This window comes from Somniosus microcephalus, unplaced genomic scaffold (assembly GCF_052327205.1).
Source record: "Somniosus microcephalus isolate GS21.2 unplaced genomic scaffold, FLI_Smic_1.0 unresolved_chr1, whole genome shotgun sequence".
In the NCBI taxonomy this organism is placed as follows: domain Eukaryota; kingdom Metazoa; phylum Chordata; class Chondrichthyes; order Squaliformes; family Somniosidae; genus Somniosus; species Somniosus microcephalus.
The window spans coordinates 21857380-21879553 of NW_028225179.1; the positions used below are offsets into that span (position 1 = coordinate 21857380).

Below are 22174 nucleotides of genomic sequence, written 5' to 3' on the forward strand. Positions count from 1 at the left end.
GATCCGGGGCTGTGAGCACTCGCGGTTTAAGCAGACCCAGAATGATTCGCAACTGACCGCGACCCCGCCCATTTTCGACAGGCCTGATTTTCAAAGCTTATGAAATCTATGGCAACATAAATCGGGCTGTTTCTAAAACGATGCCCGGTTTAATCTTGGACACCAAGTTGAAAATTTACTCCATTATCATTTTTCCCATTATCTCCGTCATTTTACTCCAGCCAAATGAACTGAGTTTAGGTGTCAGCCGTGGCTCAGCGGCAGCATACTCAAGCCTCACTCCAGAGACTTGAGTGCATAATCCAGGCTGACACTCCAGGGCAGTACTGAGGTAGTGCTGCACTGTCGGCAGTGCCGTCCTTCTAGTAAGATGTTAAACTGGGGCTTCAGATCCCATGAGAGAATGCTGAAAAGAACGAGGATTTCTCGCGCATTATTTATCTCTCAACCAAAGACCCAAAAACAGAAAATCTCATCTTTAAGTTTGATAAATATTTTTGAAATTCCAAAGGAGAAACTTATGTTCCTGTTCCCTAATCATTTGCCTCTGTTGCCGCTAGTCTTTTCATTCGGTGCCAATCTCAAAGGAAGGGAGGGTTCTCAATCTCCGATTCACGATCTCATCTCCACTTTCATTCAAGGTGGGTTGAGAAATTTCTTGGAATATTTTAATTTTAACAAGATATGAGCAATGCAGGGGCACAGACCAGCAACACCAGTGCAATTTTCACGAAATTGTATTTCAAGTAAGATTCAGTGAAATGCTTGGAAAGTGTATCAGCATCAAACGTGTAATACAGCAACGACGAGGATGGGATTCGAACCCACGCGTGCAGAGCACAACGGATTAGCAGTCCATCGCCTTAACCTCTCGGCCACTTCGTCTCACCAATATACTGCTTTCAGATATTCCATTTCTTGCTTTTTACATCTAATTAGAACTACCCTGAAAGAAATTCAACTTCACCGCTTATCCTGCCCGTGCACACAGATCTACAATGTTGAAAATGTACAATCAGCTTAATGTAAGCAACAGGCCTTCCGTTACTTCAGATGAGGGACTGTCAAAAATGGCCGGTTTCACGCCAGATTCAGAATATAAAAAGTGTCGCCCAGATAATGAAATGACCTTTGTAGGACTTAAACCTTCAATCTTCTGATAACTGAAGAATTTGCAACAGAAGTCAGATGCCTAATCCATTAGTCTATGCGGCCGCTGATGCCGCTGAATCTCTTTTTATGGGGCGAATTGTGAGCAGGTTCAAGGAAACTGTTCGAAAAAAGAAGTGGATTGAGGAAAAGATAAAAATATTTCAACTGTATTAACAGGTCCTCTGTGAGCTGGATTCGCACCAGCGCAGTGAAACTCAATGCAAATGGGAAATGACATCGGCGGCTCGTTGGTCTAGGGTCATGATTCTCGCTTTGGGCATTTCACGATTAAAATGCGAGAGGTCCCGGGTTCAAATCCCGGACGAGCCCTGGCGCATTTTGTTAAACTCAACAACTCGGTCATCAAAGCTGAAATCGCTCTGCTTCTAAAAAAACGGCATGATCCGAGATTGTGAGCTCTGCCATTTCAAACAGACACAGAATGATCCGGGGCTGTGAGCACTCGCGGTTTAAGCAGACCCAGAATGATTCGCAACTGACCGCGACCCCGCCCATTTTCGACAGGCCTGATTTTCAAAGCTTATGAAATCTATGGCAACATAAATCGGGCTGTTTCTAAAACGATGCCCGGTTTAATCTTGGACACCAAGTTGAAAATTTACTCCATTATCATTTTTCCCATTATCTCCGTCATTTTACTCCAGCCAAATGAACTGAGTTTAGGTGTCAGCCGTGGCTCAGCGGCAGCATACTCAAGCCTCACTCCAGAGACTTGAGTGCATAATCCAGGCTGACACTCCAGGGCAGTACTGAGGTAGTGCTGCACTGTCGGCAGTGCCGTCCTTCTAGTAAGATGTTAAACTGGGGCTTCAGATCCCATGAGAGAATGCTGAAAAGAACGAGGATTTCTCGCGCATTATTTATCTCTCAACCAAAGACCCAAAAACAGAAAATCTCATCTTTAAGTTTGATAAATATTTTTGAAATTCCAAAGGAGAAACTTATGTTCCTGTTCCCTAATCATTTGCCTCTGTTGCCGCTAGTCTTTTCATTCGGTGCCAATCTCAAAGGAAGGGAGGGTTCTCAATCTCCGATTCACGATCTCATCTCCACTTTCATTCAAGGTGGGTTGAGAAATTTCTTGGAATATTTTAATTTTAACAAGATATGAGCAATGCAGGGGCACAGACCAGCAACACCAGTGCAATTTTCACGAAATTGTATTTCAAGTAAGATTCAGTGAAATGCTTGGAAAGTGCATCAGCATCAAACGTGTAATACAGCAACGACGAGGATGGGATTCGAACCCACGCGTGCAGAGCACAACGGATTAGCAGTCCATCGCCTTAACCTCTCGGCCACTTCGTCTCACCAATATACTGCTTTCAGATATTCCATTTCTTGCTTTTTACATCTAATTAGAACTACCCTGAAAGAAATTCAACTTCACCGCTTATCCTGCCCGTGCACACAGATCTACAATGTTGAAAATGTACAATCAGCTTAATGTAAGCAACAGGCCTTCCGTTACTTCAGATGAGGGACTGTCAAAAATGGCCGGTTTCACGCCAGATTCAGAATATAAAAAGTGTCGCCCAGATAATGAAATGACCTTTGTAGGACTTAAACCTTCAATCTTCTGATAACTGAAGAATTTGCAACAGAAGTCAGATGCCTAATCCATTAGTCTATGCGGCCGCTGATGCCGCTGAATCTCTTTTTATGGGGCGAATTGTGAGCAGGTTCAAGGAAACTGTTCGAAAAAAGAAGTGGATTGAGGAAAAGATAAAAATATTTCAACTGTATTAACAGGTCCTCTGTGAGCTGGATTCGCACCAGCGCAGTGAAACTCAATGCAAATGGGAAATGACATCGGCGGCTCGTTGGTCTAGGGTCATGATTCTCGCTTTGGGCATTTCACGATTAAAATGCGAGAGGTCCCGGGTTCAAATCCCGGACGAGCCCTGGCGCATTTTGTTAAACTCAACAACTCGGTCATCAAAGCTGAAATCGCTCTGCTTCTAAAAAAACGGCATGATCCGAGATTGTGAGCTCTGCCATTTCAAACAGACACAGAATGATCCGGGGCTGTGAGCACTCGCGGTTTAAGCAGACCCAGAATGATTCGCAACTGACCGCGACCCCGCCCATTTTCGACAGGCCTGATTTTCAAAGCTTATGAAATCTATGGCAACATAAATCGGGCTGTTTCTAAAACGATGCCCGGTTTAATCTTGGACACCAAGTTGAAAATTTACTCCATTATCATTTTTCCCATTATCTCCGTCATTTTACTCCAGCCAAATGAACTGAGTTTAGGTGTCAGCCGTGGCTCAGCGGCAGCATACTCAAGCCTCACTCCAGAGACTTGAGTGCATAATCCAGGCTGACACTCCAGGGCAGTACTGAGGTAGTGCTGCACTGTCGGCAGTGCCGTCCTTCTAGTAAGATGTTAAACTGGGGCTTCAGATCCCATGAGAGAATGCTGAAAAGAACGAGGATTTCTCGCGCATTATTTATCTCTCAACCAAAGACCCAAAAACAGAAAATCTCATCTTTAAGTTTGATAAATATTTTTGAAATTCCAAAGGAGAAACTTATGTTCCTGTTCCCTAATCATTTGCCTCTGTTGCCGCTAGTCTTTTCATTCGGTGCCAATCTCAAAGGAAGGGAGGGTTCTCAATCTCCGATTCACGATCTCATCTCCACTTTCATTCAAGGTGGGTTGAGAAATTTCTTGGAATATTTTAATTTTAACAAGATATGAGCAATGCAGGGGCACAGACCAGCAACACCAGTGCAATTTTCACGAAATTGTATTTCAAGTAAGATTCAGTGAAATGCTTGGAAAGTGCATCAGCATCAAACGTGTAATACAGCAACGACGAGGATGGGATTCGAACCCACGCGTGCAGAGCACAACGGATTAGCAGTCCATCGCCTTAACCTCTCGGCCACTTCGTCTCACCAATTTACTGCTTTCAGATATTCCATTTCTTGCTTTTTACATCTAATTAGAACTACCCTGAAAGAAATTCAACTTCACCGCTTATCCTGCCCGTGCACACAGATCTACAATGTTGAAAATGTACAATCAGCTTAATGTAAGCAACAGGCCTTCCGTTACTTCAGATGAGGGACTGTCAAAAATGGCCGGTTTCACGCCAGATTCAGAATATAAAAAGTGTCGCCCAGATAATGAAATGACCTTTGTAGGACTTAAACCTTCAATCTTCTGATAACTGAAGAATTTGCAACAGAAGTCAGATGCCTAATCCATTAGTCTATGCGGCCGCTGATGCCGCTGAATCTCTTTTTATGGGGCGAATTGTGAGCAGGTTCAAGGAAACTGTTCGAAAAAAGAAGTGGATTGAGGAAAAGATAAAAATATTTCAACTGTATTAACAGGTCCTCTGTGAGCTGGATTCGCACCAGCGCAGTGAAACTCAATGCAAATGGGAAATGACATCGGCGGCTCGTTGGTCTAGGGTCATGATTCTCGCTTTGGGCATTTCACGATTAAAATGCGAGAGGTCCCGGGTTCAAATCCCGGACGAGCCCTGGCGCATTTTGTTAAACTCAACAACTCGGTCATCAAAGCTGAAATCGCTCTGCTTCTAAAAAAACGGCATGATCCGAGATTGTGAGCTCTGCCATTTCAAACAGACACAGAATGATCCGGGGCTGTGAGCACTCGCGGTTCAAGCAGACCCAGAATGATTCGCAACTGACCGCGACCCCGCCCATTTTCGACAGGCCTGATTTTCAAAGCTTATGAAATCTATGGCAACATAAATCGGGCTGTTTCTAAAACGATGCCCGGTTTAATCTTGGACACCAAGTTGAAAATTTACTCCATTATCATTTTTCCCATTATCTCCGTCATTTTACTCCAGCCAAATGAACTGAGTTTAGGTGTCAGCCGTGGCTCAGCGGCAGCATACTCAAGCCTCACTCCAGAGACTTGAGTGCATAATCCAGGCTGACACTCCAGGGCAGTACTGAGGTAGTGCTGCACTGTCGGCAGTGCCGTCCTTCTAGTAAGATGTTAAACTGGGGCTTCAGATCCCATGAGAGAATGCTGAAAAGAACGAGGATTTCTCGCGCATTATTTATCTCTCAACCAAAGACCCAAAAACAGAAAATCTCATCTTTAAGTTTGATAAATATTTTTGAAATTCCAAAGGAGAAACTTATGTTCCTGTTCCCTAATCATTTGCCTCTGTTGCCGCTAGTCTTTTCATTCGGTGCCAATCTCAAAGGAAGGGAGGGTTCTCAATCTCCGATTCACGATCTCATCTCCACTTTCATTCAAGGTGGGTTGAGAAATTTCTTGGAATATTTTAATTTTAACAAGATATGAGCAATGCAGGGGCACAGACCAGCAACACCAGTGCAATTTTCACGAAATTGTATTTCAAGTAAGATTCAGTGAAATGCTTGGAAAGTGCATCAGCATCAAACGTGTAATACAGTAACGACGAGGATGGGATTCGAACCCACGCGTGCAGAGCACAACGGATTAGCAGTCCATCGCCTTAACCTCTCGGCCACTTCGTCTCACCAATATACTGCTTTCAGATATTCCATTTCTTGCTTTTTACATCTAATTAGAACTACCCTGAAAGAAATTCAACTTCACCGCTTATCCTGCCCGTGCACACAGATCTACAATGTTGAAAATGTACAATCAGCTTAATGTAAGCAACAGGCCTTCCGTTACTTCAGATGAGGGACTGTCAAAAATGGCCGGTTTCACGCCAGATTCAGAATATAAAAAGTGTCGCCCAGATAATTAAAAGACCTTTGTAGGACTTGAACCTTTAATCTTCTGATAACTGAAGAATTTGCAACAGAAGTCAGATGCCTAATCCATTAGTCTATGCGGCCGCTGATGCCGCTGAATCTCTTTTTATGGGGCGAATTGTGAGCAGGTTCAAGGAAACTGCTCGAAAAAAGAAGTGGATTGAGGAAAAGATAAAAATATTTCAACTGTATTAACAGGTCCTCTGTGAGCTGGATTCGCACCAGCGCAGTGAAACTCAATGCAAATGGAAAATGACATCGGCGGCTCGTTGGTCTAGGGGTATGATTCTCGCTTTGGGCATTTCACGATTAAAATGCGAGAGGTCCCGGGTTCAAATCCCGGACGAGCCCTGGCACATTTTGTTAAACTCAACAACTCGGTCATCAAAGCTGAAATCGCTCTGCTTCTAAAAAAACGGCATGATCCGAGATTGTGAGCTCTGCCATTTCAAACAGACACAGAATGATCCGGGGCTGTGAGCACTCGCGGTTTAAACAGACCCAGAATGATTCGCAACTGACCGCGACCCCGCCCATTTTCGACAGGCCTGATTTTCAAAGCTTATGAAATCTATGGCAACATAAATCGGGCTGTTTCTAAAACGATGCCCGGTTTAATCTTGGACACCAAGTTGAAAATTTACTCCATTATCATTTTTCCCATTATCTCCGTCATTTTACTCCAGCCAAATGAACTGAGTTTAGGTGTCAGCCGAGGCTCAGCGGCAGCATACTCAAGCCTCACTCCAGAGACTTGAGTGCATAATCCAGGCTGACACTCCAGGGCAGTACTGAGGTAGTGCTGCACTGTCGGCAGTGCCGTCCTTCTAGTAAGATGTTAAACTGGGGCTTCAGATCCCATGAGCGAATGCTGAAAAGAACGAGGATTTCTCGCGCATTATTTATCTCTCAACCAAAGACCCAAAAACAGAAAATCTCGTCTTTAAGTTTGATAAATATTTTTGAAATTCCAAAGGAGAAATTTATGTTCCTGTTCCCTAATCATTTGCCTCTGTTGCCGCTAGTCTTTTCATTCGGTGCCAATCTCAAAGGAAGGAAGAAGGGGTTCTCAATCTCCGATTCACGATCTCATCTCCACTTTCATTCAAGGTGGGTTGAGAAATTTCTTGGAATATTTTAATTTTAACAAGATATGAGCAATGCAGGGGCACAGACCAGCAACACCAGTGCAATTTTCACGAAATTGTATTTCAAGTAAGATTCAGTGAAATGCTTGGAAAGTGCATCAGCATCAAACGTGTAATACAGTAACGACGACGATGGGATTCGAACCCACGCGTGCAGAGCACAATGGATTAGCAGTCCATCGCCTTAACCTCTCGGCCACCTCGTCTCACCAATACACTGCTTTCAGATATTCCATTTCTTGCTTTTTACATCTAATTAGAACTACCCTGAAAGAAATTCAACTTCACCGCTTATCCTGCCCGTGCACACAGATCTACAATGTTGAAAATGTACAATCAGCTTAATGTAAGCAACAGGCCTTCCGTTACTTCAGATGAGGGACTGTCAAAAATGGCCGGTTTCACGCCAGATTCAGAATATAAAAAGTGTCGCCCAGATAATTAAAAGACCTTTGTAGGACTTGAACCTTCAATCTTCTGATAACTGAAGAATTTGCAACAGAAGTCAGATGCCTAATCCATTAGTCTATGCGGCCGCTGATGCCGCTGAATCTCTTTTAATGGGGCGAATTGTGAGCAGGTTCAAGGAAACTGCTCGAAAAAAGAAGTGGATTGAGGAAAAGATAAAAATATTTCAACTGTATTAACAGGTCCTCTGTGAGCTGGATTCGCACCAGCGCAGTGAAACTCAATGCAAATGGGAAATGACATCGGCGGCTCGTTGGTCTAGGGGTATGATTCTCGCTTTGGGCATTTCACGATTAAAATGCGAGAGGTCCCGGGTTCAAATCCCGGACGAGCCCTGGCACATTTTGTTAAACTCAACAACTCGGTCATCAAAGCTGAAATCGCTCTGCTTCTAAAAAAACGGCATGATCCGAGATTGTGAGCTCTGCCATTTCAAACAGACACAGAATGATCCGGGACTGTGAGCACTCCTGGTTCAAACAGACCCAGAATGATCCGGGGCTGTGAGCACTCGCGGTTTAAACAGACCCAGAATGATTCGCAACTGACCGCGACCCCGCCCATTATAGACAGGCCTGATTTTCAAAGCTTATGAAATATATGGCAACATAAATCGGGCTGTTTCTAAAACGATGCCCGGTTTAATCTTGGACACCAAGTTGAAAATTTACTCCATTATCATTTTTCCCATTATCTCCTTCATTTTACTCCAGCCAAATGAACTGAGTTTAGGTGTCAGCCGTGGCTCAGCGGCAGCATACTCAAGCCTCACTCCAGAGACTTGAGTGCATAATCCAGGCTGACACTCCAGGGCAGTACTGAGGTAGTGCTGCACTGTCGGCAGTGCCGTCCTTCTAGTAAGATGTTAAACTGGGGCTTCAGATCCCATGAGCGAATGCTGAAAAGAACGAGGATTTCTCGCGCATTATTTATCTCTCAACCAAAGACCCAAAAACAGAAAATCTCGTCTTTAAGTTTGATAAATATTTTTAAAATTCCAAAGGAGAAACTTATGTTCCTGTTCCCTAATCATTTGCCTCTGTTGCCGCTAGTCTTTTCATTCGGTGCCAATCTCAAAGGAAGGGAGGGTTCTCAATCTCCGATTCACGATCTCATCTCCACAGGTGGGTTGAGAAATTTCTTGGAATATTTTAATTTTAACAAGATATCAGCAATGCAGGGGCACAGACCAGCAACACCAGTGCAATTTTCACGAAATTGTATTTCAAGTAAGATTCAGTGAAACGCTTGGAAAGTGCATCAGCATCAAACGTGTAATACAGTAACGACGAGGATGGGATTCGAACCCACGCGTGCAGAGCACAATGGATTAGCAGTCCATCGCCTTAACCTCTCGGCCACCTCGTCTCACCAATATACTGCTTTCAGATATTCCATTTCTTGCTTTTTACATCTAATTAGAACTACCCTGAAAGAAATTCAACTTCACCGCTTATCCTGCCCGTGCACACAGATCTACAATGTTGAAAATGTACAATCAGCTTAATGTAAGCAACAGGCCTTCCGTTACTTCAGATGAGGGACTGTCAAAAATGGCCGGTTTCACGCCAGATTCAGAATATAAAAAGTGTCGCCCAGATAATTAAAAGACCTTTGTAGGACTTGAACCTTCAATCTTCTGATAACTGAAGAATTTGCAACAGATGTCAGATGCCTAATCCATTAGTCTATGCGGCCGCTGATGCCGCTGAATCTCTTTTTATGGGGCGAATTGTGAGCAGGTTCAAGGAAACTGTTCGAAAAAAGAAGTGGATTGAGGAAAAGATAAAAATATTTCAACTGTATTAACAGGTCCTCTGTGAGCTGGATTCGCACCAGCGCAGTGAAACTCAATGCAAATGGGAAATGACATCGGCGGCTCGTTGGTCTAGGGGTATGATTCTCGCTTTGGGCATTTCACGATTAAAATGCGAGAGGTCTCGGGTTCAAATCCCGGACGAGCCCTGGCGCATTTTGTTAAACTCAACAACTCGGTCATCAAAGCTGAAATCGCTCTGATTCTAAATAAACGGCATGATCCGAGATTGTGAGCTCTGCCATTCCAAACAGACACAGAATGATCCGGGACTGTGAGCACTCGCGGTTTAAACAGACCCAGAATGATTCGCAACTGACCACGACCCCGCCCATTATAGACAGGCCTGATTTTCAAAGCTTATGAAATCTATGGCAACATAAATCGGGCTGTTTCTAAAACGATGCCCGGTTTAATCTTGGACGCCAAGTTGAAAGTTTACTCCATTATCATTTTTCCCTTTATCTCCGTCATTTTACTCCAGCCAAATGAACTGAGTTTAGGTGTCAGCCGTGGCTCAGCGGTGGCAAACTCAAGCCTCACTCCAGAGACTTGAGCACATAATCCAGGCTGCCACTCCAGGGCAGTGCTGAGGTAGTGCTGCACTGTCGAGAGTGCCGTCTTTCTAGTAAGATGTTAAACTGGGGCTTCAGATCCCATGAGAGAATGCTGAAAAGAACGAGGATTTCTCGCGCATTATTTATCTCTCAACCAAAGTCCCAAAAACAGAAAAATCGTCATTAAGTTTGATAAATATTTTTGAAATTAAATTGCCCGCAAAGGAGAAATTTATGCTTCTGCTCCCTAATCATTTGCCTGTGTTGCCGCTAGTCTTTCATTCGGTGCCAATCGCAGAGGACGGAAGAAGGAAGAGAGGGTTCTCAGTCTCCGATTCGCGATCTCATCTCCACTTTCATTCAAGGTGGGTTGAGAAATTTTTTGGAATATTTTAATTTTAACAAGATATGAGCAATGCAGAGGCACAGACTAGCAACACAAGTGCAATTTTCAGGAAATTGTATTTCAAGTAAGATTCAGTAAAATGCTTAGAAAGTGCATCAGCATCAAACGTGTAATATAACAGCGACGAGGATTGGATTCTAACCCACGCTTGTAAAGCACAATGGATTAGCAGTCCATCGCCTTAACCTCTCGGCCACCTTTTCTCACCGATACACTGCTCTCAGACATTCCATTTCTTGCATTTTGCATCTAAGTAGAACTACCCTGAAAGAAATTCAACTTCAGGTGAGGGACTGTCAAAAATGGTCGGTTTAACGCCAGATTCAGAATATAAAAAGTGTCACCCAGATAACTAAACGACCGTGGTTGGACTCGAATCTTCAATCTTCTGATAACTGAAGCATTTGGAACGGAAGTCAAACGTCTTATCCATTAATCTGTGCGTCCGCTGATGCCGGTGGAACTCTTTTTACGGGGCGAATTGTGAGCAGGTTCAAGGAAACTGTTCGAAAAAAGAAGTGGGTTGAGTAAAAGATAAAAATATTTCAACTGAATAAACAGGTCCTCTGTGAGCTGGATTCGCACGTTTTGTTAAACTCAACAACTCGGTCATCAAAGCTGAAATCGCTCTTCTTTAAAAAAAACCGGAATGATCCGGGACTGGGAGCTCTGCCGTTTTTAACAGACACAGAATGATCCGGGACTGTGAGTACTCCCGGTTCGAACAGACCCAGAATGATTCGCAACTGACCACGACCCCGCCCATTATAGACAGGCCTGATTTTCAATGCTTATGAAATCGATGGCAACATAAGTCGGGCTGTTTCTTTACCGAGCGGCCGATTACGATGCCCGGTTTTTCCTGGACGCCAAGTTGAAGGTTTACTCCATTATAATTATTCCCTTTATCTCCGACATTTCACTCCAGCCAAATGAACTGAGTGTAGGTGTCAGCCCTCGCTCAACGGTAGCAAACTCAAGCCCCTCTCCAGAGAATTGAGCACATAATCCAGGCTGACACTCCAGTGTAGTACTGAGGTAGTGCCGTCTTTCTGGTAGGATGTTAAACCGGGGTCTCAGATCCCATGAGAGTATGCCGAAAAGAACGAGGATTTCTCGCCCATAATTTACCTCTCAACCAAAGAAACTAAAAGAGAAAATCTCGTCATTAACGTTGATAAATATTTTTGAAATTGCATTGCCTCCTAAAGGAGAAATTTATGTTTCTGCTCCCTAATCATTTGCCCCTGTTCCCGCATTCGGTTCCAATCTCAGAAGGAGGAAGTGAGAGTCCATTTTGGTGATGGGGCAGAAATTGAGCCCTCGGCTGAGAGCTTCAATTTCGTCTGGTTGAAGGGTGAGGTCCGATAGGTTGACGATGGACCTCCCTGTGGTTTCAACCGTGGTACCGGGGGTGGTTTGGTTGCTGCTGCTGGTGATCACCTTGTGATAAATGGCAGTTAGAAAGATTACCTATAAACATCTGACATTAGTCTCTGACTATATAAGCTGTGTCTTTATGCGTCTCTCCACTTCACCTGACGAAGGAGCAGCGCTCTGAAAGCTTGTGACTTCAAATAAAGCTGTTGGACTATAACCTGGTGTTGTGTGACTTCTTACGTTTGTCCACCCCAGTCCAACTCCAGCATCTCCACACCATGATAAGATATAGATCACAGAGTTAACATCAAAGTCAGGCTCATTTTCCAATGAGGCAGGAAACCGCGAACAAGGAGGAAGGGAATGAAGGACAGAGGGAAGGAAGGGAGGAAGGAGGAATTAGCTCTCGATTCGATCTTTGTTCCATTAGAGCTGGGTGATATATTAGTTTGAGAAAGTGGGGGAATTTTAACAAACAGGGAGAGAAAAGATTTTTATTTGGGGAAAGTAATATTTTCAGGCCACGTATCTTCCAAACAGATTAACAGTCCTGCGAATATAACCACTCACCAACCTCGATCTAACATTATTATCCAAAAGGAGTCATCCAAAAATCCCTTTTATTTCAGTATTTCTGTTTGCAAACGGCAGAACCAATCTTGAATAAAGTCCCCTTTACCGCACGTCCTGCCGAGCTCCCAGATTGACAATGTGGAAAATGCGGATTAGGCTTCTGTAAATAAACGGATTTACATATTTACCTCACAGTTTCGGCACTTCTGGGACTGAATTCCTGCTTTAAAGAATAATATTGCCGTTTTCTTGTGATGTACTGAACACAGGCTGATTTTCTGGCCGGTATTATTTGAAGACTTGTGGAATGTTTCCAGGCCGGGGGAACTGGTTCTATTAAAATGTTAGGGCGCTGCCCGGGATTGGAACCCGGGATCTTTTGCATTTAAAATTTTTGTAAATTCCCAAAACAAGAATCTCACCCCAGAACAAAGAGCCGCTAACCCTGCAATGAGTGTTTAATCTCGGCAATGATAATTTCACATGCATAAAGCAGTTATTTTACATCAGAGACAGCGTTAAATCTCATATATTGTTCAAATGCATCAATTTGTGAATATGACATTAAATGTGTTTAAATCCAGAGGGGGGATTTAAAGCAGATTCGGGGCCAATGGTTTCCAAGGTGATCACACTTGTGGCTCTCTTGCCTCTCTCTCCCCTTCCGCCCACACGCTGCCGGTTTTTAAACCTTGTTTTAAAACTGCTGCTCTGAGCCAGTGCTTTCCACAGTCTCACAACCCTGTTTACAAATACCGTTTCACTGCTTGACTTCTCTGTTTATTAGTTATGAATCACCTTGAGGTGCAATGGTGGCGTTTGTGACGTCAAACTAAAAGGCGGCATTTTGCAAACACGTTGGGGTCAAAGTTTCTTTTTGCACAGAATTGAACCTGAATCTTTCACGTTGGAATATTCTATTTGCTGCATCACAATAAGCAATATCATGTTATAAATGTTGGCTCATTAGTTCCCCAGTGTAAGAGGAGGAATTGACTGATGCCCTCATTTATTTCATGTAAGACGGAAATACAGGTATTCATTCAGAATCAATTCACAGATTGACACTGAGATAAACAAAGCGGGAGATACAGACAGCATCGGGAGACATGGCAAATAGACAAGAGAGCTGGTGAAATACAAAAACGGCCTGAGACTCCAGAAGACAGTGACCGGTAGCTGATTAACATCAGTGAGTGGAGGCGAGACATGGTCTCGGGATTCGGTCACGTGGCTTAGCTGGTCAAAGCGTCTGTCTAATAAACAGGAAACCCTGGGTTCGACTCCCAACGGGGCCTTTGTTTTATTTAAGACGCTCGTGTGAAAAAGCTAAAATCCTTTTAAATGCCACTGCGTCTGCACTAGTTCCCATCTGGATGAAGGCTCCAGTCGCTGCGGGGCCTGGGTCGAATTTCACCGCTGTCCTAATTTCTGGTGGTGCTGATTTTGGCCTTCACCAACAATCCATCTTTTTTCAGCAGTGCCGTGCATTACATTGTTGTGGTCAGAGTTGCAGTGGTTGATGTGTGGCGCAATGATCGTTTAGTTGGTTAGTACTCTGCGTTGTGGCCGCAGCAACTTCAGCTCGATTGCTAGACACGGCACAGATTTTTCTTCCTTCCTCAATCAATAGCCTCTCCTTTACTTTCCTCCTTCAATTTCATTGAAAGTTTCCTGCGGTATTACCTGCATCTAACATTCACTTTCACCAACTTACACTGCCAAGTGTGCTCTGCTGCCACCGCTGTTCCAGGGGGCACATGTTCCATTCGCCCCAACCTGAGTTGGTGCCTTGAAGCCAGTCGATACATTTAGACCCGCGGGACCGCTCGACAGTCAAGCTCTGCGAAAGCAGGGCCTGCCTTTGGATTCAACGCTGCCCGATTATACAAGAAAATTCCTAAGGAAATGAAGTGCACTGGGGAGGCTATCTGAAGAACTCGGGTTGTTTACCTGGTAGTCGGCGCTTTTCCCTAAACAGTTGAGGAGCATGAGCGACGGGAAGCATTACATAGCTGCGGATGAAGGGTGAAATATGCAATGTTTTCAAACTAGTTATCAAAAAGGATAATGGAAACTCAGGAGTTATGAAGGAGAGTAAGGGACGCTCCGGATGTAACAGACAGGGTAAGGGGGACTCTGAATATAACAGACAGTTTAAGGGACGCTCCGGAATCACCAGACAGGGTAAGGTACGCTGCAGTTGTACCAGACAGGCTAAGGGACGCTCCGGGTGTATCAGATATCTAAGCGACGCTCCGGATGTACCAGACAGTTTAAGGGACACTCCGGATTTACCAGAGAGGGTAACGGACTCTCCTGTTGTACCAGACAGGGTAAGGGAGGCTCCGGATGTATCAGATATCTAAGCAACACTCCGGATGTACCAGACAGGGTAAGGTACGCTCCAGTAGTACCAGAGAGTTTAATGGACGTTCCGGATATATCAGATAGGTTAAGGGACGCTCCGGAAGTATCAGGCAGGGTAAGGGACACTCCGGAAGTAACAGACAGTGTAAGGGATGCTTAGGAGTTTCTAGAGCGGTTTAGGGATGCTCAGGGCCTATCAGACAGAATAAAGGACGCTCCAGAGGTATCCGAGAGGCTGATGGATGCAGAGTTATTACTTTCAAAACCTCAAATTTTCTAAGTATCAATAAAATGAAAAGTTTAATCCGAATCTAACAGATGTTCTGCCGTGTCCCACTTGGGGCAATGAGAAGGTAGAATGGGGCCGGACGGGACATTTGCAGCGCTCAAAAATAAATTCATAACTGACACAGATTCCCCCACCCAATACATTAATAAATAATACAGATACATCTAAATATATTTATAACGAACAGAGGTGCAAAACCATTTACATCTAACACAATATAAACTCACAAATACATTGGTATCTAATATCATCACACACCAATATACCTACAACCATCACAGGTGATTGTTTGCTAAAAAATACTTTAATTGATTGTCTTTAAAGCCATGATATTTCCATGGCAGCTTGCATTGTACTTCCACCAAAGACGCTGGAGATTGTTGGAGAATGATTTGTGTCCTGACCGATTATTTCTTAGGCGGATTAGAACAAGTTTTGGGCACAAGTCAAATTTTAGAAGGCGACGTTAAAAAGGGGCTCACGCGGGACCTTGCGCAAATTTCCATCTACAATCCCCAAAGCGAGATTCATACCCGTAGACTTAAGTGTCACTCTGTCTAGAATACAGATCCAATCAACTGGTTATCAAACATAAATTCAAATGGATTTGTCATGTATTGTCCATTACATTTTGTCTGATTCAGGTAAACAGACGATTGGAGACAGCAGTTTTACATTCCCAATGCTCTGTCACATGTGGCCGCAGTTCCATTCCCGTTCCAAGCCCTCTTTTGACTGTCGATGACTTGCCGGAATGTGTTTGGAGAAGTGTTAGAATCGCAGTACAGCCCTTCATACTGTCGCTTCCTCTAAATCTCCGTCCAGGATTTCCGTCAGTGCAAGGCTCATCAGCTTGAGCTACTGTTTAATTTGTTCTCGGCATTTACTGTGCTGATGCTTCAACTTGTTGCCCTACACGGCATCTTCAAATTTGTCGATTGCACCTCGAGGACACTTTGCATACGTAAACCTGCAACAACTGCCGGAGAAAGAGATTCAATTTCATCGGTTCCAACAACAGTGGCCCAGAAATTCGGGTCTCCACGGGTGAGTATGCACGGGGCACTCACCTGTAAGCCCAATGGAAGTGCCGGTTTCCTGCATGCCCGGGAAACCGGCACTTCCGTTCCCCTGAACGAAGAGGTTCAGTGGTCGAACGCGTGCGCAGGAGCGGCTGCGCGTGCGCAGCGAAGTTACTTTTTTTGCAGGTTTTCCCGGGAGGGGAAGCCTGCAGAAGTTAGACATTTAAAAAGCAGTCACAAGGCCTGCTTTTTACAAGGGAAGTGGTGAACTAATTAAAATTGAAACATATTTTCCACAGGTTTATTATTTTTTAAATACTTTAAAGCAAGGTAAGTTTATTTTTAGCCCCGTTAGAAAATGAAATTATTTTTTTCAAAAATTTAAATTAGTGTATAAAATAGTTATTTCATGTAAATTATAGTTTATTTAAAAAATGTGAAGATTTTTCAAATTTATTTGACGATTTAGTGCTGTTTTGGGGCCATAGTATTTATAACTTTTGACAGGTCTTCCTGTCAATCTTATGAATGGAGCATTCCCTGCTCCCATTTGCTCCCCATGGCCCACGTGATCCCAGGGGATGCTTCGAACTAACTGCGCCCATGGGATACACAAGCACTGCGCGCCGGAAGCTGGAGCAGGCCCCGGATCGGAATTCCACGGGGGCCCACAGCTTCACGGCCGGCGTGCAAGGTAAGAGCAGGTCGGGGGCTTACACCCGCGGGAAGCCCCTGACCCGAATTTCTGGGCCAATGAGTCGATCGATATCAACCTCGACCATCCTCACCTACACGCTACAGATGCAAATCTCTGCTCTCCTCTGCTTCAGTGATATCTTGTTTCGCAGCGATGGGCAGTTTATGCTCTCTGAGGCTGCAATCGCTGCTTTTCGCTGGCAGCGGGCGCTGGGTGAGAGCGGGGCCGGACAGGCGGCCTGAACTTCGCTGCTGTCGCGGCCTCAGTCACTCCGGCAGTTGGGGAACAGCAAACAAAATCATGGGATTGTGGCCGCGTCTGAAATGAGGCTCCAAACTGTTGCTATTAACAGAGGTAGCGCTGCAGGATCCTGCAATGATCTCTCACACTCTCGGTGTCTCTGTAAGGTTTGAGTGTGGACAGAACTGTATCGAGAAAAGGAGAATACCGCGCGGCTGTTAATATATTTTATTGATCTCTACCTGCAAGAAATGATTGAACCGGGGACCTGATGTACTTTAGACGGAAGTGATAACCGCTTCACTTCGGAAACCGTTGCTCTCTAAATAAGGAGAGAAACAGCTCAGAAGAGAACTGTCATCTATAAATGTTCTTATTCGTGCGACATTGGTTCTATTAACTTTTAGAACACTGTTTATTCTATTAAATACGCAAAGCTCATTAAACCGTGCAATAGTTTGTTGTAACCGCCATTAATGAAGCGATAACTTTCTGTTTCGGACTGACCGAAATACTCCGAGTCACAGGCAAATCTTTAAAAAGCTTTTTGTGTTTTGCATGTGATAAATTTTCATCGGTTCTCATTTTACCGACTGTATTTCAGAAGTTGGGTAAAAATATTCTGTGCTTATGGCGCCAGAAATCTGGTGCAGCCTTTGGTAAGTTCACAAGCTCGCGAATGCATGAGAGTAACTTCTGCTGCACGCTATCATATAACCCCAGCCAATGCTCCTCCAATAAACAACATTAACCAGGGCTCCTGCCCCCCGCACTATTAAACAACTGGAGATGTGCAAGTAAATGAGCACTTGTGCGACTCCAGTGGCGCAATCGGTCAGTATGAGGTACTTATATGACAGTGCAGGCTTGAGAAATGCCGAGGTTGTGAGTTCCAACCTCCCCTAAAACTGCCAATGCCTTTGCAGTGTGATATTTCGACCGAAGCAGAAGGTATAATTGGTGTTTTCTTCTAAATAGCTGTTACCTGTGGGCACTCAGGGCCATCGTGTTGCAAGAACAGGTGAGAGTTTTAAAAGAGCCTTTACAGTATTACTTATTGAGAGGAGGGATGTTGGGTCCAGTTTTAACTGTTAAACCAGCAACTATCAGGCAAAGAATAATGTGCAGGAAATAGATTCGATTTCAAGGCAGTGACTAAGCCTTTGGCACAAACGAGAAGATGTGTAATCTCACATGCTTCCTACATTATTGAACACAAACAAGGAAGCACCTGAACACGTTGTTGGGAATTACGTACAGACAATCATATCCACAATTATAGAAACAGGTCCACTGACCACAAACTGACTGAACACACTGAAACTGACCCACTGACCACAACCTGACCGAACACAACGAAACTGATCCATTGACCAAAACCTTACTGATCGCACAGAAATTGGCACACTGACCAAATCCTGACCGAGCACACAAAGATATAGAATAATATAACCGCCGAACTTCAACACTGCAGGAGTGAGACCTTCCATAAAGGATGTTCAATTACTATTGCCCTGATGGACAGTATCACACATATTCTTGTCGTCAAACTTCCAACAAAATATCAGCTAAATTTCGGAGCAGGACCGAGGGGCTTCGTTATCTGGAGAGTACATCCGGGTCTCGGTGGCTCTCATCAACAATAACAACAACAACTTGTATTTACACAGCGCCTTTGACGTAGTTAAATGTCCCAAGGCGCTGCACAGGAGTATTTTAAGTCAAAACATTTGACACCGATCCACATAAGGGTAAATTATTTCACATGCCCCAAAGAATGCACAAAGCGATAGGTTTTAAGGATCGTCTTCAAGTGGGAAAGAGAAGTACCGAGGTGAACAGGTTCAGACAGGGAATTCCATCACTTAGGGCCTAGGCAACAGAAGGCACGGCCACTAAAGGCAGAGCGATTATGATCAGGGATACTCAAGAGGGCAGAATTAGAGGAACGCAGATATTGCGGGGATTTATGGGGCTGGAGGTGATTACAGAGATAGGAAGAGGCGATGTCATGGTGGGATTTGAAAACGAGGATGAGACTTTTGAAATCGATGCGCTGTTTAACCGGGAGCCAATGTAGGTCAGCGAGCAAAGGGTTGATGGGCGAACGGGACTTGGTGCGAATTAGAACACGGACAGCCTAGTTTTGGATGTCCTCAAGTGTCATAGGGTGGAATGTGGGAGGCCAGCCAGGAGTGCATTGACATAGACATGTCTAGAGGTAACAAAGTCATGGATGAGGGTTTCATGCAGTAGATGAGCTGAGGCAAGGGCGGAGACGGGCAATGTTACGGAGGTGGAAGTAGGCAGTCGCTGTTATGCAGCGGATATGTGGTCGGCAGCTCATTTCAGGGTCAAGTATGACACAAAGGATGCGAAAAGTGTGGTTCAGCCTCAAAAAATGTTAGGGAGAGGGATGGAATTAGTGTTAAGGAACAGAGTTCGTGGTGGGGATGAAATCAAAGGCTTCATTCTTCGCTGCTGGAAATTCATCGAGAGCAAGTCCCAGATAATGTTTCACGCCCGGGATTGAACGAGGGACATTTCTGGTGTGTGGTGAACGTGATAACCACTACGCCACGGAAAGCCCTGCCCGGTTTAATAACCACAAGTCAGAGGACGTGTTCAGGGAAAAGGTGAATCGCTGAGTCGCCTCTCTCTGCACCGACAGAGATTGTATTACTTCTCCATTAAACACCATCACTTGTGTCCCACACTGAAAATCTCAATCCTGCTCCTCCGACCCCTTTCACAAACATTTCACTGATCAAAACTACACAAGTCACACAGGGAAGAAGTCCTCATTAAACTGCCGAGGGAGTTGCGAGTACAAACTGAACAAACCTGCGTCCGACCATCAAAGGCGGTGTGTCGAGGGTGTGGGTGTATTGACATCCTGAGAGACAGCGACAGCCCCGTGACACAGAGCGATGGCAGCAACTCACAAATGTGGCCATTCAGGCCCATAAATAGGCTGACCCTGATTCACAGTAGTTAGTCAGTCAGGCGGGTCGGAAGATCTGCACTCAGCAAATGAAGGGCTGGGGAATAAGACAGACTCTCAATCAGACGGATAAAGCGGGAGACAAAGTGAGAGACAGAGACTGGAGCTGGCTGTGAGTCAACCCCGCAGAGAAGCAGGTTGTATCCTTTCACTTTTTACCCTGATTTGTCAGTAATAATTTAAAATCATTTCTGGTCCGGTCCCTTCCTTTAATCCAGTGCAGCGGCAGTGACAATAACATTGTGGATTTATCGGGTACAGCCGAATCCAAGTCGGATCCCCAGCACCGAGGAGAAATTCCCTATTTCCCGGTCAGTTTGTATCAAGCAGCAGTTAACAGCAAAAAGTGTTATTAATAGGAACAGTGGGACTGAGAATGACTTAAACAGTCGGCACCCTGTGAAGCAGAGCTCCGAGTATCTCTTTAAATAAAGTACTGAACAGATCGAGTGGGAGAGTTACCTGGACTCCGTGTATCACGAGGTAGTCACACCAATTAGATTAATTAATTCAGATGTAGTCCGTGGCCAGGGTCAGGATGGTGTGACTAGAATTGAGGCAGGTACGGGGATCCAGGAGGTAGTGTTGGAGGAGCCGCAGCCCTTGCACTTGTCCAACAGGTTCGAGGCTCTTACTCCCTGTGGGGACAGGAGCAGGGACTGCAGGGAGGATGAGCAACCTGGCCACAGTACCGTGGAGCAGATGGCCATTCAAGTTGGGTTAGTTAAAATAAATGTTGTAGTGGTAGGGGATAGTATCATTAGGGGGATAGATAGAGTACTTTGCAGCCGAGAGCAAGAGTCCCGAAGGCTGTGTTGCATACCCGGTGCCAGGGTTAAGGACATCTCCTCTGGACTGGAGAGAAATTTGGAGTGGGAGGGGGAGGATCCAGTTGTCGTGGTCCATGTTGGTACCAACGATATTGATAGGGCAAGGAAGGAGGTTCTGCTGCGGGAGTTTGAGCAGCTAGGGGCCAATTTAAAAACCAGAACCACAAGGGTAATAATCTCTGGATTATTAACTGAGCCACGAGCGAATTTGGCTAGGACAAATAAAATTAGTGAGTTAAATGCATGGCTCAAAGACTGGTGTGGGAGAAATGGGTTTTGCTTCCTGGGACACTGGCACCAGTACTGGGGCAGGAGGGAGCTGTTCCGTTGGGACGGGCTGCACTCGGCCAGTGCTGGGACTAGAGTCCTGGCGGATCATATAACTAGGGCTGTAGAGAGGGCTTTAAACTAACTAGTGGGGCGGGGGGGAGGTTCCTAGAGAGCAAATAATAAAAATGACAACAGAGAAGGTCATAGACTTAGGTAGCAGTGGGGAAATTAAAAACCAGAGCGTGTCAGGAAGGGGCAGAAGGTATGGAGTAAAAGGTAAAGTAATAAAAAGGGCAAAAGCAGGAACTAAGTGTCACAAAACATCTTTGAAAGTTCTCTATCTGAATGCACGTAGCATTCGTAACAAAATAGATGACTTAATGCCACAAATAACTACATATGGGTATGATCTTGTGGCCATCACAGAAACATGGCTGCAGGGTGACAATGCCTGGGAATTAAACATACCAGGTTATTTAACGATCAGGAAGGACAGGCAGGAAGGAAGGGGAGGTGAGGTGGCTATGTTAATAAAGGAAGGAATCACTGTAATACAGAGAAATGATATTGGGTCAAAAGATCAGTATAATGAAACAGTTTGGGTGGAGGTAAGGAATAATAAGGGGAAAAAAACACTAGTGGGCGTAATCTATAGGCCTCCGAACAGTGGCAACTCTGTTGGACGGAGTATCAATCAGGAAATAGTTGAGGCTTGTAATAAGGGAACATCTATAATTATGGGGGATTTTAACTATCATATTAATTGGACAAATCAAATTGGGCAGGGCAGCCTTGAGGATGAGTTCATTGAGTTTATTAGGGATGGGTTTCTTGAGCAGTATGTAACTGAACCGACCAGGGGGCAAGCAACCTCAGATCTGGTCCTGTGTAACGAGATGGGATTAATTAAAAATGTCCTAGTAAAGGATCCCCTTGGAATGAGTGACCATAACATGGTTGAATTCCATATTCAATTAGAGGGTGAGAAGGTTGGATCTCAAACAAGCGTGCTAAGCTTGAATAAAGGAGACTATGAAGGTATGAGAGCGGAATTGAGTAGAGTGGATTGGGAAAATAGATTAAAGGGTAAGACGATGCATGATCAGTGGTGTACATTTAAGGAGTTATTTTACAACTTCCAAAAAATATATATTCCACTGAGAAGAAAAGGGTGCAAAAGAAAAG

At 44.5% G+C, this 22174-nt stretch overlaps 4 non-coding genes across 4 annotated transcripts; 2 read left to right on the top strand and 2 right to left on the bottom strand.

Moving 5' to 3' along the window:
* Window positions 1-6182: 6182 nt before the first annotated feature.
* On the top strand, window positions 6183-6270 carry trnap-ugg (transfer RNA proline (anticodon UGG)). Its single transcript is given in 2 exon segments — window positions 6183-6218; window positions 6235-6270. It is a non-coding gene; the product is annotated as a tRNA-Pro (tRNA).
* Window positions 6271-7191: 921 nt separating this feature from the next.
* On the bottom strand, window positions 7192-7273 carry trnas-gcu (transfer RNA serine (anticodon GCU)). Its single transcript has one exon. It is a non-coding gene; the product is annotated as a tRNA-Ser (tRNA).
* Window positions 7274-7782: 509 nt separating this feature from the next.
* trnap-ugg (transfer RNA proline (anticodon UGG)) lies at window positions 7783-7870 on the top strand. Its single transcript is given in 2 exon segments — window positions 7783-7818; window positions 7835-7870. It is a non-coding gene; the product is annotated as a tRNA-Pro (tRNA).
* A 951-nt stretch (window positions 7871-8821) lies between these two features.
* On the bottom strand, window positions 8822-8903 carry trnas-gcu (transfer RNA serine (anticodon GCU)). The gene has a single exon. It is a non-coding gene; the product is annotated as a tRNA-Ser (tRNA).
* Between the last annotated feature and the right edge of the window lie 13271 nt (window positions 8904-22174).